Source organism: Lemur catta, chromosome 16 (genome assembly GCF_020740605.2).
Source record: "Lemur catta isolate mLemCat1 chromosome 16, mLemCat1.pri, whole genome shotgun sequence".
Taxonomy (NCBI): domain Eukaryota; kingdom Metazoa; phylum Chordata; class Mammalia; order Primates; family Lemuridae; genus Lemur; species Lemur catta.
Window position 1 is genome coordinate 9132462 of NC_059143.1, and position 14264 is coordinate 9146725.

The 14264-nt window shown below is 44.1% G+C and overlaps 1 protein-coding gene across 7 annotated transcripts in view; it reads left to right on the forward strand.

Annotated features, from left to right (window-relative positions):
* Positions 1–14264, forward strand: part of L3MBTL4 (L3MBTL histone methyl-lysine binding protein 4) — a 404316-nt gene that overhangs the window by 26730 nt on the left and 363322 nt on the right. Inside the window, exon 1 of one of the 7 annotated variants that reach the window (XM_045527506.1) lies at positions 3639–3686. The exons of the other annotated variants lie outside the window; for them this stretch is intronic. The gene's annotated coding sequence lies outside the window, so the exon portion shown is untranslated. Of the gene's footprint in view, positions 1–3638; positions 3687–14264 lie in introns of those variants that run through there. 7 annotated transcript variants of the gene reach the window in all.

The following is a 14264-nucleotide window of genomic DNA, read 5'->3' on the forward strand; positions in this document are numbered from 1 at the left end:
GGTATATAATAGCTGTATATATTTATGGGGTTCATGTGATGTTTTGATATAGGCATACAATGTGTAATGATCAAATCAGGGTAATTAGAGTATCTGTCACCTCAAGTATTTATCATTTCTTTATGTTAGGAACATTCCAATTCCACTCTTAGTTATTTTAAAATATACAGTAACTTATTGTTGACGATAGTCACCCTTTTGTACTATCAAAGACTAGATCTTGTTCATTCTAACTATATATCTGTACCCATTAATCATCCCCATTTTATCCCCCCTCTCCACTACCTTTCCCAGCCTCTGGTAACCATTATTCTACTTTCTATCTCCATGAGATCAATTGTTTTCATTTTTAGCTGCCACATAAGAACATGTCAAATTTGTCTTTCTTTGCTTGGCTTATTTCGCTTAACATAATAGCCTCCAGTTCCATCCATGTTGTTGGAAATGACAGGATTTTATTCTTTTTCTGGCTGAATAATATTTCATTGTATATATGTGCCACATTTTCTTTATCCATTTATCTGTTGTTGGACACTTAGATTGGTTCTGAATCTTGGCTATTGTAAATGATGCTGCAATAAACATGGGAGTGCAGATATTTCTTTGATATGCTGATTTCATTTCTTTTGGATATACACCTCACTGTAGGATTTGTGGTTTCATCACAACTCACTGTCCAGGCTTCTTTGCCGCTGGCATAAACAAGCTACCGTTAAGGGGGCAAGACTGTGTTGATAGCTCAGGCGCATACTTTGATTAATTGTACTAATTCTTGTTTGAGATATAATAAACTACACTTTTGATTTGAAATCGGACATTTCATATTTAATGACCTAATATATATGTCTCTCTCTCTCTCTCTATATATATATATATATATATTCCGCCCCCCCAGGACAGAAGTTTACACCTCTTTGGAGGCGATTTCATAATATCTTTAAAAGTTATATTCTATCCTAAAGCCCTGCTCACAGGTGTTTATCCTATAGTTAGAGCAGCCAGTGTATTAAACAACATGTATGCAGGCTGTAGAAGAAATTTACCAAAGCCAAACATTTAGGAAACTTTACCAGGTAGCATGTGTGTACGTGGCCTGGAGAGGAAAGGGGGTGGTGAGATTTCTTCCTACATACCTATTTTTGTTGCTTTGACCTTTGATCAGATGAATGGATCAGTGACTCAGTACATGAGTGGATGACCCCACAACAAAACCAGTAAACACAACACAGTGCTCCTGGTGGTCAGCCAGGTTTGTGACCCTCGGGACAGGGCCAGGCAGAGGTAGCAGAAATCCATCCCCTCTCTTTCCCCTTTCATGTTTGTGCATCCTGCCCTCCTCCAAAGCTTTATTTGCTTTTCTTTAGTATTAATGGAACTTCTTTCTGGAATTTGTGAGATAATTAGTCAGCATTACTAGTTTCCTTACACAGTTAGCAGTTGGTATCACTTTTCATATTTTCACAACCATTTCAGTGGGAAGGCAGGAGAGGGCAGATCCCATCTTGCTACCTGTATTCCTCTGTTCACGTATTCATTGAACAGATGGGATGAAATATTAGTAAAGGCCAGACACTGTTCTCAGTGCTGGGGGCTCCCCTGGTGAAGAAAGTGGTCGAGGGGTCTGACTTTGTGTGCAGTGTAGACAGGACAGGCAGACAATAAAAATGCAACACAAATGAATTGATGGTGTAAGTTCGAGTGTTTAGTGATGAAAGTAAAGCAGACTGATGTGATGGGGAGTCGGGTTGTGTTATGTTGGGTGATTTTCCTGAGAGACAGAAGGGACTCTGAGGAGGCGACGTCCGCAGTGGGACCTGCATGAGAAGCAGGAAGCTGTGTGAGGATCCGGGTACGGTGTTCCAGGAGGGGCGCAGTGGGTGTGGAGGTGCTAAGGAGCGTCTCACTAGGCATCTGTAGGGGACAGTGGGGGGCCGCTGTGGCCAGTGAGGTGGGCAGGGAGCAGGCAGTTGGAGGAAATGCGGTTGGTAAGCTTGAGGGGCTGGCCTGTGTGGGGCCTCGTAGGACTTCGTGACGACTTTGGACTTTCCGTAATGCACTGGGAAGCTACTGGTGTCACGAGCAGGGCACTGATGCGTTCTTAGCCACGACTCATAAGCACAGGTCTTGGGGCACCTCACGTGCAGCACGTCTAAACCTAAACTCATCCCCTCATCGCTTGAATTTGTGCTTCTCCTATGTCTTGGCGAATGGCTCTGCTCACGTTGCTGCCCAAGGTGGAGATGTGACATCCAGGCCCTTCTATATTGTTGCCCACGGAAGTGTCCCTCACCTGCCCGCGATGGAGGGTGGGTGGTCCTGGGAGGCATCCTAGGAAATGACATTTACACTGAGGCCGAGGGGCACCTAGGCAGTGGGAAGGCTGCTCCCCCTTAGGAGGTGGGAAGGGAGCAAGCAGGGCGAGTCTGGCACAGTCTGGCTAGGATGGGAGGTTGTCTGGGCAGGTGGGGCGTTAGGTGAGGAAGCTCCTTTGGACTTTATCCTTAGGACATGGGTAGCCACTGAACGGTTGTAAGTAGGAGAGAGCCAGGTCATACTGGCATTTTAGGGTCACATATGGGCAGTGAATTTGGAGGGTAGAAAGACCGGAGTCACCATATTGACTGGAGCTGATGCAGTAATCTAGGCGGCTGGCAGTGAAAAGTGTGGGAGTGTCAGTTTGTGAATTTCCTGTGTGGATATCTAAACTAATTTAGCAGATCAGATTGAGTTATGGTGCCGTAGCAGCCCAGATTTCCCAACTAAGCTAAAGCAGAATCTTTTCGGAAACTTGTTTCCTTTATATATTATTGGGAATTTCTTCAGAATATGAAGGCTTTATTGAATGGGTCTGAAATGAATTTCATTTAAATATTAAATGAATTGAAAGTCATGCTTCTGAATATTTTTCCATAGATTTCATGGTCCTTTAGAAATTTCATTTTGCCTCGTATTTTAGTACTAGCAATAAATGCCAATAACAGAAGAGGTGGCGCTGAGGGAAATGCCAGTGGGAAGTGTCGCTGATGGGCTAAGTGGGAAATGGTCACCTTTATTATGTGGGAGGAGTCTCATGGCACAGGCGGGGGATGGATGGTTTGATGGTGTTTTTATTGGGACCAGGGCTGACTGTGGAAGAGGAGGAGGTACTACTTAGCGGTGAGAACAGCACTCAGTCTCCAGTTTATCACCAGTGGTTTGAATTTAATTAAGCTCTTTGGAATTTTGAATGTAATCATGGAAGAGGTCATTTGTTCCTTCATTTGTACAGCAGTTTGTATCCATTTGTCACACGAATATTTGTTGACACTCCCTGTGCGTTAGGCACAGCCCTACAAACAATGCGGATTTTGCAAAATGAAATAGGCCTCAACATTGACTTAAGTCTATAAAGAGGGATATTATTAAATACGAGGAATTGCATCTTGTAGCTTTTTAGCAAACACTGGTGTGCCAGGCTGGGTCCTCAACACTTTGCCATCGTTAACCCATTCAGTCCCCAGGACAGCTCCATTTGGTAGGTGCTGTTGTCATTCGCATTTTACACATAAGGGATGGGGCACAGAACTTGAGCTACTTGTCTAAGTCACACTATTCAGCTCTTCAGTGGCAGAGCTGGATTTGAACCCACCACTGCAGTTACTGAGTTGGATTTTGGGGAAGATAAAGCGGAAGAGGATGAAAGGCAGGTATGTGTAATGGTGTATGTGCTCATAGGTTAAATGTGGGTTACGGGGAGGACTTTGATTCCACTTTAGCTCTCTAGGAGACCTCTGATACACATGGAAAATGAAAGATTCCTTCATCAACATGGAGAATAAAAGATGAGAACAATGAAAAAAATCCTTCTATAAACACATACTTTTGTTTCTGCTGTGAATTTCTAAGATCATCCTTTAAAGAAGACAATAATTTAGCTTTGTCTCTTAGGAAACAAAACAAAACTAAACAACACAATTTCTTTTTTGATCAATCTGTCACTTTCAAGTTTATTATTATTATTTTCTAACTGTTTAGTTTATAGAAATGTTAAAGTGGGGGTATTTCTTTTTAGTAATTCACCTGACGTTTGGGCAGATCGGAAGCAGTTTGTACGTCAAGGCCTGCACTGGAACTCCCCTTTACTTTCCCTGGGATCATCCTACTGTGACTCACCCGAAGATACATTTTGTACGGTGCATAATCTGTTTGAGTGCTTGCATTGCTGACACTGGGTTGGCTTCCTTGTCATAGCAGGGGTCACCATCATTTTGGGTAGAGTGACTTCTTTTTTTGCTTTGTTAAAGCTCTCTGATCTCGGGGTGTGTATGGGACAGGCAGGAATGGGCTTTGGTGGAGAGCTGCATTTGGCTGCTGGCCCTGTAGTGGAGCAGCCAGAGGGGAGCCGATGCCAAGGAGCAGAGTGAAGTGTCTGCCTCTGTTTGGATGCGAGTAGGAATGGAGGGGCCCTTCCTCCTATTGGACCTGTTGGAGAGCATGCATAGGGCTGCTGAAAGCAGATGCTTTTGGCTGCCCTTTGGGAAGGTTTGATGAAGGACTACGCCTCCGTTCAGGTTGTTTCTTTGCTGTCTATGAGACAAGCTCTCAAATTCCCAGCATGGATGGGGTTGCAGAGACAAGGATGCACAAACTGGATAGCTTCCCAGAATCTGCAGAGTCACACCTTGATGGTGTGCCCTCATTATTTTTCTTGGAGAAAATTTTCCCCCAGGATATTGTGTGTGTGGTGAGGGAACCATGTTTAAATATTATCATAAAATTTAATGAAAGATCAGATGTATGTGATTTTTTTGCTTCATTCCCAGTTTTGGATGACAGTTTCCTAAAAGGAAAAATAGTGCATATTTAAATGTGATTTGTAACAATAAAGCACTTAATGACCAATTGATTGTCATCTTGCTTCAAGAGGATGCTGCATTTAAAACTTTCTTCCCATTATTTGCAAAATGTAATTATAGTGGGTTAAGTTCTTGGAGGAAAATGTGTTTTAAGTGAAAGAATTGAAGTCAGACTATGTTGTTCCTATTTTTGTTTTTTAAAGAAAAATGATCACGAACAAAACATGGAAACAGTTTACATGTTTTCAGAAATTATACATCTGTCCATTGGGTTGGAAGTGGGGTGATCATGTAACTTAATGTACAAGCCAGGACACTTTAGAGAGTGAAAGGAGCACTTACTGGACTGGAAAGAGTAGATCAGCCGGTATAAACTGGGATTATCTTGTGCAAACCAGGAGCTTTGACACATAGTATAAGAAGCTTGCTAAGGGCCAGATATTAAAGAGCAAAATGAAATAAAGAATTGCAAATTTTTATTTAATATTAAAGAGAATTATTGTTGGTTCTGGGATTTGATTTTACCTTATCTGTAAACTAATAAGTTACTGTTACTAACAAGCCTGTTATTGTTTCATGGATGCTGGTGGAAGACACAAAATTCCTGAGTCAGAGATAAAGGAGTTTATAATTCTTGCACAGCAAACAGCATGAACATTAGCATATTTATGTTAGTTTCCTTTGCCCCACAAATCTCCATAGAACAACTTAATATGGACCAGGTGGGTGCTTTGCACTGTGTTTGCATCACTTGCATCACTGCAGAGTTACACACCGAGGGGGAACCACCACTCTTACAGCGAGCAGTAAGCAAGCCTAGTCTTTGCTGGGGCATGGGGAAGGGACGTGGAGAAAGGAGGAGAGACATTGATTCATCTCTCAAGGTTACCAGCTGCGTAAACAACCTTAGGAACTGGCCTGGCTAAAACGTGGTCTGGGCCGTGCAGTCTTGGCATGCCAGACAAGGTGTGCAGGAGTGCAAAGGCCCAGGGACACCGTCTCTCCCAACAGTTCCATGTTGTGAAATGTATTGTCTTTATGATTTCAGGCTTACGTCCATTGCATCAGAGCAGGCTCTGAGGAAAGGCTATTGTGCAGAGGCTCATGCAATCCAAAGGAAATCCTTCTGGTGATACTGATAAACTTCTTGAGAAACTGAGCCAAGAATTTTTAAAAAATTCCTTACAGTGTTCTGAAATCAAGTATGAGATCAATTCTGCTTTACTGTAGGTTAGCATCTATTTTCTTAACAGTTCAGCAATATATTCATTTGTAGCTAAATTAGGAAAGCGCTCTGAGTACCATTTGCTATTAGCAAGCACCAGTAGTCCTGTCTTATCAATTCAGTAACATCTGGGGTGGGAAATGTGAGAGGGGCCATTTTTGGAAGGTATAATCTGCTGCATTAGGGGTTATTTGCCAGGTAGGGTTAGCTTTCCTCAGGATTGTGGAGTGTTTTATGCTTGAATTTTCTGGGTGTGTCCCTCTCTCCCAGTTGTGGCTGGGCTGTCCTGGGTCCTTAATATCCTCACTTCTCCCAAGATGCCCTCTCTGCAGGGTCTCATTTACAAGGTAACCAGCCACAGTTCTCTTTCACCCTCATCAAAATGTGCTTTTCACATACGTTTCCAGACCTCCGTGCTAGATCTTCTGCTAAGTACCCTGACAGTTGATCTTCCAGTTAGTCAGCTCACAGTCATGATGAAAGCCAGGGGGTGTCAAACTATGGCCTAGTGGACCAATCTGGCCCACTGCTTGTTTTGTAATTACTTTTATTGCCACATAGCCACACCCATTCCTCTTCATGTTGTCTGTGGCTCCATTAGTACTACAAGGGCAGAGTCAAGTAGTTGCAACAAACACCGTATGGCTCCCAAGGCCTAAGTATTTACCATCTGCTCTTTTCAAGAAAAAGTTTGCTGACCCTGGTCTACGTTAACAAATCAGCTAGACAGACACCCCTCAGTGTGCGTGGGGCTCACTCAGCTGTACTTCCCACAGTGGAAAGTGCTTGATCCGAATTTGATAAATGAAGAATGATAAGCACCCTGGGGCTGAAATGCTAACAGAAGACGGCTGGTCCCCAGTCCCTAAGTCCATACATCTTAGGAATATATTTGAGTTTGAGACCAGCCTGGGTAATAGCAAGACCTCCTCTCTACAAAAAATAAATTAAAAGCATAATTAGCTGGGCCTGGTGGCAGGTGCCTGTAGTCCCAGCTACTTGGGAAGCTTAGGTAGGAGGATAGCCTGAGCCCAGGAGTTCAAGGTTATGGTGAACTATGATCCCATCACTGTATTCCAGCCTGGACAACAAAGTGAAACTGTAAAAAAAAAAAAAAAAATGGGTATTTGGTGGGAACAGTGAGTGGTAGGCCTGTGGGGAGGTCCTATCCGAGCAGCCACCATCTGCCTCCCTTTCTCAGCCTTCCAGACTCTTCTCTGCAGCACCACGGACCCTTTGCATCTATACAGATTTAACCCAGATGACTTCTTCTCTTTTGGGTTGATTCTGCCCCAGGGGGCATCTGCTGACTCTCACCTGTGCTGGGTGCCGCTGTGGCCATCTCAGACACAGGCAGGTGCTCCCTCTGATGTTCCACTGAAAACCAGCAGTGTCTCCTCTGTGGAAGAAAACCCACAAGAAAAACTGCTCATTTAGAGGCAGTTTGTCATTTTCCAAGTCTGGTTCAACTGTACATAATGTTTCCCTTTGCATGAGGACATTAGAGCCTGACTTCCTTGAAACCTGTGAGTCCACTGTGTTTGCGATTCATGCGTCAAGCGCCTCCGTGTGCTCTCTGCTAGGCACTGTCCTGGGTGCACAGACTAGATGGGGACAGTGTGAAAACCTCACCTTAAGCCTCTCTTTCACCCGGGTGTCCAAAGTGAGCCAGGTCCATCCTTTCTTTATAATATTTTTTACTGCTCTCATTTCTCTCTATCCAGAAACCGCTTGTTACTTTATACCTGGGCTATTCTAGCAAATCTTTTAGCTGGGCTCTGGGACTCCCTGACTCTGGTTCTCATCTGTGAGTGTCATCACAAATCTATTATGTATTCCTGTTTCCAACCAAATCCAGCTGTAATCCTTCTGCTTGGCTTTCAGAGCCCTCCATGAAGCCATCCCACGCAACATTATTTCCTTTTATTGCCCGTAATAAATTGCCTCCTATGTATCTGAGCTCTTTTCTGTTTCTGAGCCAGGCTTGTGTAATTTTCCTTGTCTAGAATGAGCCTGTCTAAATACCCTCCTTCCTCTAATTAGGGCTTCTCAACCTAAGTACTGTTGACAATTTTGGACCAGAGAATTCTTTGTTGTGGGGGGTTGCCCTGTGCTTGTAGAGTGTTTAGCAGCATCCTTGGCCTCTGCCCACTAGATGCCAGCAGCGCCCCCTCCCACCCAATCCCCTGGAGCAGTGGTCTCCAACCTTTTGGGCACCAGGGACCAGTTCATGGAAGACAACTTTTCCGCGGACCAGGGCCGGAGGGTGGTTTCGGGCTGATTCAAACGCATTACACTTATTGTGCGGTGAAACCTCTCTGCTAATGATGATCTGTATCTGCAGCCGCTTTCCAGCACTAGCATCACCACCTCAGCTCCATCTTAGATCATCAGGCATCAGATTCTCATAAGGAGCCGCAACCTGGATCCTTGCATGTGCAGTTTACAGTAGGGTTCGTGCTCCTGTGAGAACCTAGTGCCCCCGCTGATCTGACAGGAGGAGGAGCTTAAGCGGTGATGTGAGCCATGGGAGCAGCTGTAAATACAGGTGAAGCTTCACTGGCTCGTGGGCTGCTCACCTCCTGCTGTGTGGCCTGGTTCCTAGTAGGCCAGGGACCGGTACCAGTCCTCGGCCTGAGGGGTGGGGGCCACAGCCCTGGAGGACAAAATCCTTCACTTTCAACCTACTTTCTTGTTGTATTTGCTGTCAGTTTCTTCTAGACAGCATATTCATAGATCATGATTTTTATACACATTGCCGATTTCTGGCTTTTAATTTGTGTAATTTTGAGAACCACTGTTCTCAAACCGTATGTTGGGGATCCGCTGCCCTGAGCTGTAGACCTACTCCTCCAGGAAGCCTCTGGGTGTGCTCCAGCCCTCACTCACCTTTGCTTCCTTGGGCTAGTGTAGGGCTTGTACCAGCCATTGACTTTTGATTAGGCAGTATTGTTTGCCAATTGTTTTAAAAAAGTTAATCTCATTGCCGTAATTGTGTTATAGGCTCAAAGTCAGGGACCATGTGGTATACTACTTTTTCATGACTTTTGGGAAGTTTTCTCATCTGCAAAATGGGGATAATAATACTGTACCTCAGCGTTGTTTTGAAGTTCGAAGGGTAAATACATGTGAAATGCTTAGAAGGGGCCTCGGCAGACAGTGGCACACAGTGGGCAGCTGTTCACGTGTTTTTATTACTCTCTGTCCCCCCAGTGTCTCTAGCACAGAAGTTAACCCCATAGGTAGTCAAGTTATTTGGCTTTTTCTTCTTTTCAGAAGTGACTGGAGTGGGAGTGTGGGGTACGGCCTCAACATGGATGCCTGGTGTTTTCTCTTCCGTCCTCGAGACCCAAGTATTCTTATGCTGTTGACATCAGTTAAAAATAAGCATGAAAGGCTGCTTCCCTCTCAGTCCTGGAGGAGCAGCGTAAAGCAGGTTCCTGGTACAGACGACTATGGAGTGCAGGAGGTGAGGGAAGGCCGCGCCGCCTTTGCCTCTGTCGAGGGCAGGCTGTCGCCTCTGTGCACGTGGGTTTGCCGTCCTCCCGTGGTTTCCTGGGAGCTCCAGGGAAATCATGCTGACTTGGGATCCCTGAGCAGCATCTCAGAGCTGCAGTGTTCTCAACCACATCTTTCTTCCAAGTACGTTCCTCTCAGTACTTGGTGCTGAATGCCAGTTTCACCACTTCCTAGCTGTGCGACTAACTCTGTAACCTGTAGAGCCTCCATTTCCTTATAAAATGGGAAAGATACTAGTACCTAGTCCACGGGGTTGGCGTGGGGACTAAAGGAGGTCATGTCACGTCCATGTTTTGTGAGTAGAGCTCATGGCAGCTGTTAAAAGGCAAATCATAGTCCTTTGTGACCATTAACACTGCTGTGACGTGCCTTTCTAGTGGCCGTGGTGGCATTCCGACAGCAGCCTTGCCCTCATCCTGCTTTATCTAGGAACATTCCGCCCTTACGTCAGGTGGCTTCTGGAGCATTCTGAGGAACACACACAAACTGCTACAGCTACTTGGTGAAGGAGTACGATAAGGGATCGTCAGGGACTGCCCTGTGTCCGGCTCTCAGCAGCGGGCTCGGCGTGTCTGATTCCGCGGGGAGCGGCGAGCGAGGCACGTGCAGGGACACGTGGTCTGCGGGGCCAGGACGGAGAGAGCCCCGGAGGGGGCAGCACGGATGTCGGTTAACCCCTCACCCTCCCGGGCTTGCTGGGAAGCCTGTCCCCAACAGGAGGCGGCTCATTTTCCAGGAGGTACACGCTTGCCGAGTCGCTGAGGCCTCTGGTCAGAGTTGACTCTGAAGTGAGCTAAATTGGCAGTGCCGCTGGGAGTGTCTGCGAGCCTGTCTTCTTGGCCCTCACAGTGATTATTTCTACCTAAGTTCTGGAATTCGAACACTGGGTTCTGTGTTTTAGGGGAGCTTGAAGAGTGTTCTGGATACATATATGAGGAATAAGTTTTCCGACTGCTCAGCGAAGATGGCCTTTTAGGCATCAGGAGGACCTGGGCAGAAGGGGTTAGCTGCAGGGCTGGGCTCCCAGGTCGGGATCTTCTCAGCTCCCACTGGGTGAGCCTCGCGCCGGCTCTGTCTGTTGGTGCCCGCTGCGGGCTCTGGGCCTTGCTCGGGTTGGTGAGTCAGGTCGCTGCCAGGGGCTGCCGCTTTGTCTCTGAAATGCAGAGCTCTGCTCCACAGACAGTGGTGTCTTTGGCTAGTGTAAAAGGAGATCTTCCTTGGGTAAACAATAAATTCATGAATTTTCTTTAAAAGCACACATTTACATCCTTGAGTCTTTTGGAAAGAGGCAGGCAGACCACGAGAAAAGATGTAGCATTTTGATGGCTTCCCAGTCTCCTTGGCACGAAACAAACATCTGCACTCAGCAGAGTATTCCTGTCACAACGTCGTCTATTCAACCAGACTCTGCCTGCGAATATTCTTTTTGGGAACATATGAAATTAGACACCCATTTAAAGCTGTATTCACAGCTTTGCTTTACAATACTAGTAGAGAGATATAGAATTCATGAATATCAACTTTTTTACATCATGAACTTATGAGCTATGTGATTTATATGGAAATACTCATAAGTCTTCTCCAGTCTCTATAGTATGCACTTTTCTTTCATTCTGAAATAGCTATTCCTATGTCATTATTTAAAAACACTAACTTTCGTCTTCTGTCTTAAGAATTCAGTGAAACTGTGAACACTTTCAGACATTGGCAGATGACCTTAAAATAGACGCTTATGCTGTTATGCTACCTTTCTCTAGACATAGTAGCCACAGTCGTTCTCTGATATGAGAATGTTTATCTGTATCTTCTGTGTGGCCACATTTTCGGGTGTTTGGCATGTTTCAAAGTTGTTTAATGGCGAATGTGATGATCATCTGTAGACAGACAATTTCAAGTTACTACTGTGCCGGGAAATACATATTAAATTACTTGTCTGTTCTATATGAAGAAATTATTAAATTTAGTTATTACATTTATGAAGTTTATATGTAGTTTTTAAGTTTATGCATTTAGAGAAGGAAAAGATTATAGAATTAAAAGATTGGGGTTTACTTTTCTTAATCTAGCCCAGGCACATATATCACTGAATTTGCAAGAGTGTGCTACGGTCACCCTTCCCACCTTCTCTCCTGGCAGAGTGCAGTCCATTTGCTGTGCCCAGTGAGGTGCATTTGGCCAAGGCTGTGTGATTTTTCCAAGGTTTCTTATACATCGACAGTATCCTCTTTATTTAGTTCAGCCTAGGTAATTATTTTTGAAAAAGAGTGACTTAGGGCAAACTCTGATGTCCCTTGAAGAACTAGTGATAATTTGAAGATCATTTGCTCACAAGCAATTCAGCATTTCAAGTAACTTTAAAGGCTGGCATTTTTTGCAGAAGGCTGAAGGGACTGAGGAACCAGTTTGTATTAGGAGATAGTAGCCTGGATTTTGTTCTTGCCTTGACTTTACAAGCTCTTCTTGCTCTGTGGGTATTGTTTTCTTTATCTGGAACGTGGGATCTGATGATTCAACCACTCTATTGTTGCTGCCTTATCTTTGTGAGAGAAATCTGAGCCATGTTCTTCTGTAGATGGCTAAAATGTCTGTTTTCAGATAGGAAGGTGTCAGCAGAAGAAATTCTCCATTTCTTTGTTCTTCTAAGGAAGAAGCAGACACAATAACCTAGAGCCTAAATAGTTATAATCCTCTGCAATTATGGTTAACCTACTTTTATTTCTTTTTGACTTCATAACATATATCTTTACGTCACAAAGCTAGAAGGAAAATAACAGCCCCTTAGATACTCCACTGAACAGTGCATTTCTTTTCTTTCTTTTCTCTCTCTCTCTCTCTCTGTGTCTTTTTCTCTTTATTTTGCCTATATAAAACATAATGTTTATACATTCTGTAACCTTTATAAAGCTTTTTGTCTCCAGGGGGGTGTGTTTAATGCATAAAACATTCATATGTACTTTATATCATCTCAGCATTTAATAGATGTTTTTGGTGATGATTATAATTGCATTGATTGCAAATATGAATATGCAAGCTCAAGTTTATAAAGAAATATAAACATATCTATTAACAGCAGCATGAATAAATATTTAATTTGGAAACTTTTCTTGCCATAATATATTTAAAAAACCCAAACAATTGTCTTCACATTTGGTTGCCACACTTTTTAATTTAACTTTGTCCCCAGTATTTATTCTAGACCATATTCTCTGTAATATTTCATAGAGAAAAATCTCTTTGTTCTCACAGGGACCATGGGAAAAGTGTTTTAGAATAGAGGTTATTCTTCTGTAGTTCACAGTAGATGGGTGCTTTACTTGGGCATTAGTGCTTTGTGACTTACCCAGTTTTCCAGAAAGGAAACACATGTGTGCACACATACACACATATACACACACACAAACACAGACATGCACACGCACACACTGCCTGCCTTTCCCCCTCGCCCCCGAAAAAGCCAGTATAACTTGGGAATTGTGATTTAACATTTCTAATCAAAAACTGCATTTGTTTCCCCATACTTCCTATTGCTTTTCTTTTCCCATTACTTTCCAATACCCTGTACAGAAAGTGGTTAGTGAATATTGGTTCATAAGTTGTTACTAAGATGTTATATATTACCAGGGAGAGGCAGTGCTATATTGGGAAAAAATGCACATTTTAAAGTCAGAGATACTTGGGTTAAGATACCGGCAGTATATTTTATTGGTGTTGTGATTTGGGGCAAAAGACTTAATTTATCTGAGCTTCTTTTTAAAAATGGATATAATGATCTTACTTTTATCTCTTGGTTCTAAAAAAAAGTTACCAGGATACTTCACAGGGCTAGTGTAGAATTGTGTAGATTATGTTAGTGAAGGTAGCCATCCCTCACTAGCCCCACGTGGCTGGCGTGAGGGGGAAGGAAGAGTTTTCCAGCAGAGGGGTGCTGTTGGCAGACAGAGAAAGGGGTGCTGAGCAGACCAAACACAGAGACAGCGTGTGTGAGGGCTCCTGGTGCAGGGCTTGGCACCTGTTCGTGCAGTTTATTTTTAACACTTAGGCCCTTTGGTTGAGCAGAGCAGAGACACAATAGAGGCAGCCTAAGGTAAAAGATGATATATACCGGGAAACGCCTGAGGCTGTTTCTGGAATCGTGGACGGGATTGCAGCCAGTTGAAGCAGCCGACCTGAGATTGGCACAGTGTTGAAGACTCTGCTTGTACGTCTCTTTCTGTATCTCCTCCGTTCTCTCACTGCGGTCTGGTTTTCTCCATTTCCACGTGAGGAAAATAGGTTCTGCCAACAATTCCCAGTCTATGTGTTGCAATCCAGCTACACCAGAGAAGGATTAATCTGATCTACCTTAGTTTCTGTCCCAGATTTCCGGAAAAAGAATCTTGTTTGTCCTGCTTGGGTCTGGAGGTCAGCCTGGATCCGGCAGCTGTTGCCATGTGCATACAGGGCAACTCCTGGATAAAAATACGGATGATGGTCAGGGGGTGGCGGCAATTCCAGAAGGAGAGTTGTTGGAAGGAGACTGTCCTTCCTGGTAGACTGTCCTTACTATTTATACTGTAGAGAGAACTGAATTTAGTGTGAGAAGATCTGTGTTCGAGTCTTGGCTCTGCTGTTTGAGCTGTCGTGGCCTTGAGCATTTTCTCTTGATGGGGGTGTGAATCTCCGTGTCCTGCTCTGTGTCTCGTGCT